The following is a 6,000-nucleotide window of genomic DNA, read 5'->3' on the forward strand; positions in this document are numbered from 1 at the left end:
TTAAATAATGCTCAACTTCTAATCTGGCCCTTAATTAGTTCCCAATTACCTATTTTACCTGCTGGAGTGTATTAAATTGTTTACAATTAGCTCCTTTACCCTTAGTTCAGCATTTGAAATAGCTGATTTAGCCTGTGGTATCCCTACCTATACTGAAAGTTTCTATACTTAAGTATAGGTTATTGACAAGCTGTGTAAACATAGAAGAAATTACACTGTCAATGGGGTGTAGCAAAGTTAAATAATATGTTAATTTTACTTTATTCTTTATAAGGGTCTGATATTCAAAAGCTCGCTACTCAGGTGAGATGTTCTAAGACATCTCCTCAAAATGGAGAGGTCCCTAAAAAATTTTTAGAAACACAAATTTTAATTAGAAAGATATTAATCTCTCTATGCAGGGTTCTTAATGTGAAGGAGAGACACCTATATTACAATATGAGGTGTAAAAAAAATCCCACAGATTTTACATGATTTCTCTCCATAGTGGAGCAGAGCTTTTGAATATTGAGCGCTGGTTTACAAACAGATATAAGATAAGGAACTATTTGTGTTTGTACACAAAGTGATAAAATAGTGAGATCTGATTTGACCTGCAAGCTCAACCCATTTTAATAGGTTGTGGTTTCAAAGTACAAAATCAGCTATTTTATATTCACAAATAAACCTGAAAATGCAATTTCTCATACATTTTATACTCTGCAGTGCAATTAAGTTATTGGAAATATATTAAGGGAAAACTATTTTACAATATAATGTCCCTTTAAAGATTGCTCTACTATGTGTAATTCTTTTGATCCACTGTGGTTGGTGCACATCGTATGAAAGTCCAAGGTTATTATGTTCTATTGGATATAGAAATACCTTCCTGTTATAGATAAGAACAATCTAAAATCTTGTTCCAAATGTCATACCCAGTTAACACAGTATTGTTTTATATTTGGGCAGTTTGTATCTGTCCACACTAAAGAGAAAATATAAGAGACTTTTTGTTGTAAATGTGCATTAATGACAATATCCAAATAATGCATTAACAGTAATCGTAAAACATAAGTGATTTCTAAAAAATTAAACGGTAAATAGAATAGTCACAGATGCATCATTATTATTAAGTTCAACATATACTTTTACAACATTGTTTTTTATTGCTGTTAGTCTTGGAGACATAATACATTATACATACTATAAAAAATCTAAATAATCCATAGAATATACAGTATATTTATATTATATATATATTAAAAAAAAATTATTATAGTATATATAATAATTTTAAATATTTTTTACATTTTTCAATAACACACATTGAGGTTAGCAATTCTTTTCTTCATGTGTGATAACCCAACACCATGATAGACCTAAATCACTGTGTTAGGTTAGTGCACATGAAGAACTACTAATCTTACATTGCGTTATTGAAATATTAAATTATAATAATTATTAGAAAATATTATGGATATGGATCATTTAGCATTTTTTACAGTATCTATAATATTTTTTTATAATATTTTTATTTTATATTTAATATTTCAATAATGCAATATAAGATTAGTAATTCTTCATGTGCGCTAACCAGACACTGCTTTATTCCTAAAGCTCGAACTCCAATGCGCGATATGCAAAATTTACACACCTATGTTCTTCACATATAATTTTTTTTTATTATTAAAAATATATTTCTATATATAGCTGATACTATTAATGTAAAATAGATACCTATACCTTTATATCTATAGGAATAGATATACAGGTATAGATTTATATGACTATATATAGAAATATGCATTTGGATGTTACACATGTACAGTAAATATACAGTAAAACACATAAATGCTTAAATAATCTGTACACACACATTATATATATATATATATATATATATATATATATATATATATATATATATATATATATATATATATATATATATATATATATATATATATATACTGTATATACACTAATACATGAATATTTTTTATCAGATAGTGTTTATATGAGTGTAACTGTAATTTTGAATGTATTTATGTTGTGTGTTATTTAACTTTTTCTTAATGCACTACCCTTTCCGACAAGGTTTCAGTAACGCTAACCTTATGACCATAAAATGTGATTGCGTTTACTTTCAACTTGTAATACATGTTCTTTTTCAGCAACAGTTATCATGCCACTTGGAACTTAGCCCTCTCCTGAATCTGCTACCCTCTAATTTAAGATTATGACCCCTTGTTTTGGTATTTCTTTTTTTGGGGAAAATGCTTTCAGCTTCCACTTTATTAAGTCCCTTCATATATTTGAAGGTTTCTATCATGTCCTCTCTTTCCCTTGTCTCCTCTAAACTATACATATTTAGATCAAAGAGTCTTTCTCTATTTGTTTTATATTTTAGACCATGTACCATTTCAGTAGCCCTACTTTGGACAATTTATAGTTTATTTATATCCTTCTGGAAATATGGTCTCCAGAACTGTGCACAATATTCCAGATAAAGCCAATCTAGCAATCTATAAAGTTGCATAAAAAACTGCTATTTTTGATATAATACCTCTCACGAAGCAACCAAGTATTTAACTGGCGATACTGGTTGCACTTCTGCATTGTCTACCAATTTTTAAATCATCTGAAATAATAATTCACAAGTTTAGTTACAGTAAGTAATGTACCATTGAGACTATCATTGGCCTTTGAATTTTTGGATCCTATATGCATAATTTTGCTCTTGATAATGTTGAATTTTAGATCTCATTTATTTGCTCAGCCCTCCAGTTTTTAATTACACCTCCATTTTTTTAATAACACTGCTCATTTGATCCACTCCTCCTGGAACATCAACTCTGTTATCTTAGCATCTTCTCCAAGGCAACACATTTTGTGAATAAGTTTGTTGTGTGGGACAGCATCAAATGCTTTTTTAAAGTCTAGGTACGCAATATCTACGGCTCCTCCCTGGTCTATTAATTTAGTTACATGGTTAAAGAAATCAATTATATTAGTCTGACATGATCTTCCAGCAGTGAAACCATCCTGTCCTTGTCTTCTAAGTTGTTTGCCTGAAGGTAAGACACAAGTCTATCCTTTAAAAGAGTTTCCTTAATTTCCCTGTAATCAAAGTCAAACTGACTGGCCTATAGTAAGCATAATCTTCCCTACTACCTTTTTTTAAAGATGGACTACATTAACAACTTTCCAATCTTCTGGAACAACTCCTGTTAACAGTGACTGATTAAATAAAACTTTTTGATGAATATTATCTGAACCCACAGACGTATTTACTTTTATTTTTAATAAAGCCCTTGAAACTTCTATCTCTGTAAAAAGAGAAGTACTACCCACATTATCATTTAAAGTAACATTGCTTAATAGAATTTCCCTATCTTTACAATCTGCTGTGAAGAGTGAAAAAAGTAATAATTTATACAGTTTTCTATTTGTTAATCTCCTTCCATTACTCTATCATACTTAGTCTTTAGTTTTACTATCCCTTCCCTAGTTTTTCTTTTTCCACTGAAATATCTAAAGAAGGTTATGTCTCCATTTTATTGATTTTACTATCTTCTGCATCAGCTTTAGCTTTTCTGATTGACTGCATTGTCATTTTTTGTTGGGTTCTTGCTTTTTCCCTATCCTCTTCTGAGCCAGTGTGTTTGAATTTTTTATAGACTTTAATTTTTGTCTTAACTGTGTGAGCTACTTTTTTGAAAACCATTTTGGTTTTCTTTTACTTTTACAAATAAGCCTGATACAGTGTTTTGTTGAATGTAATCTGTGTAATTCCTTTTATAGAATCATTTAGGTATTTGCCCATGTAAGAAAAATCAGCCTTCTTAAAATCTAAAACTTGTTTTAGTATGGTTGCACAATACATTTGTCTGAATATTAAACCATACAGATTGATGATCACTAAAGTCTAAGGTCTCACCCACAGACACATCAGATACTATATCACTGTTTATTAGTACTAAACCTAATATACATCCTTTACATGCTCGTTCTTTTACCAGTTGTTAAAAGAGATTCCTCTTGCAAAGATTCCAGTATATACTTACTTCTAGTTGATTTAGAATCTGTTACCTCCCAGTCTACATAAAGTACATTAAAGTCACCCACTACTATAACCTTGTCCTTCATTGTAATTTTGGCAATTTCACCAGCTAATAGTTGATCTAATTCAACCTGTAATTCAGCCTGTAATGGAGGTCTATATACTACCCTTATTCTAAACACCTGTTTCCCTTCAGTTTCTGTAGTTGCTCAAACACTTTCTACATTGAAATTGGTTTTTACACTTTCAGGTACATTAATATTTTCTTTCACATACAGAGCCACTCTTCCCCCCTTTTTTCCTACTCTATTTTTTGTAAAGAAAAAGTAACCAGGTATGACTATGTCTCAGTCATGAGAATAAGTTTACCATGTCTCTGTTACAGCTACCAAATCTAACTTATCACAAATCATTATTGCAGTATTTTCAGGTAGTTTATTTACTAAAGTGCACACATTTGTGCTCATTGCACAAAGAACATTACTAGAATTGTTAGATCCTTTTCCATGGTCATTATATCCCTTTCTTATATTTTTCAAAGCCTTACTCACTAGATATGTGCATGGCGAAAAAATTCGGTTCGGTTCGGATCGATTCAGAATTTTTCGAATTTCGGTTCGGATCGATTTGAATTCGGAAAATTTTGAATCGATTCGTTTCAGATTCATTCGGATTCGAAGAAATTCGGCTGGATTTGTTTTGGTTCAGAAATTCGGAATTTCGGTAAGTGTTAGGTGGGATTAGACTAGTATTATGTACTGTATATTAGGTGTAACCCATAGCAGAGTGATATAACCTAATATACTGTACAATACTAGTGTAATCCATGGCCATCCGAATTTACCGAATAAATCCGAACTAATTCGGATTTATTCGGTAAATTCGGCAGTATTTTAATTCGGAAAATCGGTTCAATCCGAATCTCCGAATTTGCCGAATTTCCAAATCGATCCGAAACGAATTGCACATATCTATTACTCACAAATGTAGTTTTTTTATCATTAAATAAATTAGAATGTAAACCTTGGTAAACAGTTTTGTCATATTCTGTGGGGCAGTTGGATATTTTAACACTGCCCCCTTCTCTAGTTTAAATTGTCACTTATGCAGTCTTTAAATTCTTTACTCAGAACTCCTGTCCCTTTAAAACCCAAATGCAAACCATCCTTCTTATACAATCTAGTATCAAGCCAAACAGGGCTTTGGTGGCTAACAAAACCATATAATCTGTCTCTCCACTACTTCTGTAACCAAGAGTTAAATTCTGTTATACACGGCATTCTTCTTACTTCTTACTTCAAACACAGATAAAAAAAACAGCAGAAAAAGAAATAGAAGAAGCCACATGATCTAAACAATTTCCTAATTAAATAATTCCTTTTGCACAGCAACAACATCATTGCTAGCCAGATCATTTGTACCAGGTGATCAATTAATCTAACTCCCTGTCCTTTCTAGCTGCCTTAATAATTCTTGAAATACAATTTAAATCTCTATGAGCAGTAGCACCTGGAAGTCATCTTACTACTCTCAAATCTCCTTTATCATCACCTATATGTACATTTCTTAAAATTGAGTCACTTATTAACATAGTCTTACAGAAATGTATATTTCTGGGTGTTTGTGTTTTTACTTGATATTGAATCCAAAGTGATATGTGAGATTATTCAATATTGTTGCACCTTATTTTCTTGTCTTTTGCAATAAGCTTTTTTTCTAAAATAGCATCTAACCCTATATCTTTTAGTTCTACACTACTATGTTACAGTGAACATAAGACAACACAACGTTTAATGTTTAGAAATATTGAGTACCTTAATTAAGATAGTTAGACAATAATCAGTGTCAAAAAGGGAAAATATCTCATGAGGATAAATATTTGACAGCTTGGAGATGGAAAAAAGTTATCAGTTTCACAAAAAATAGATAGTTATATAAAGAACAGAAAAAGACTGGCT

At 30.8% G+C, this 6,000-nt stretch overlaps 1 protein-coding gene across 1 annotated transcript in view; it reads left to right on the plus strand.

Moving 5' to 3' along the window:
* GRIA2 (glutamate ionotropic receptor AMPA type subunit 2) overlaps nt 1–6,000 on the plus strand; it is a 380,491-nt gene that overhangs the window by 367,259 nt on the left and 7,232 nt on the right. The window lies entirely within an intron of this gene.

This window comes from Bombina bombina, chromosome 2 (genome assembly GCF_027579735.1).
Source record: "Bombina bombina isolate aBomBom1 chromosome 2, aBomBom1.pri, whole genome shotgun sequence".
NCBI lineage: Eukaryota > Metazoa > Chordata > Amphibia > Anura > Bombinatoridae > Bombina > Bombina bombina.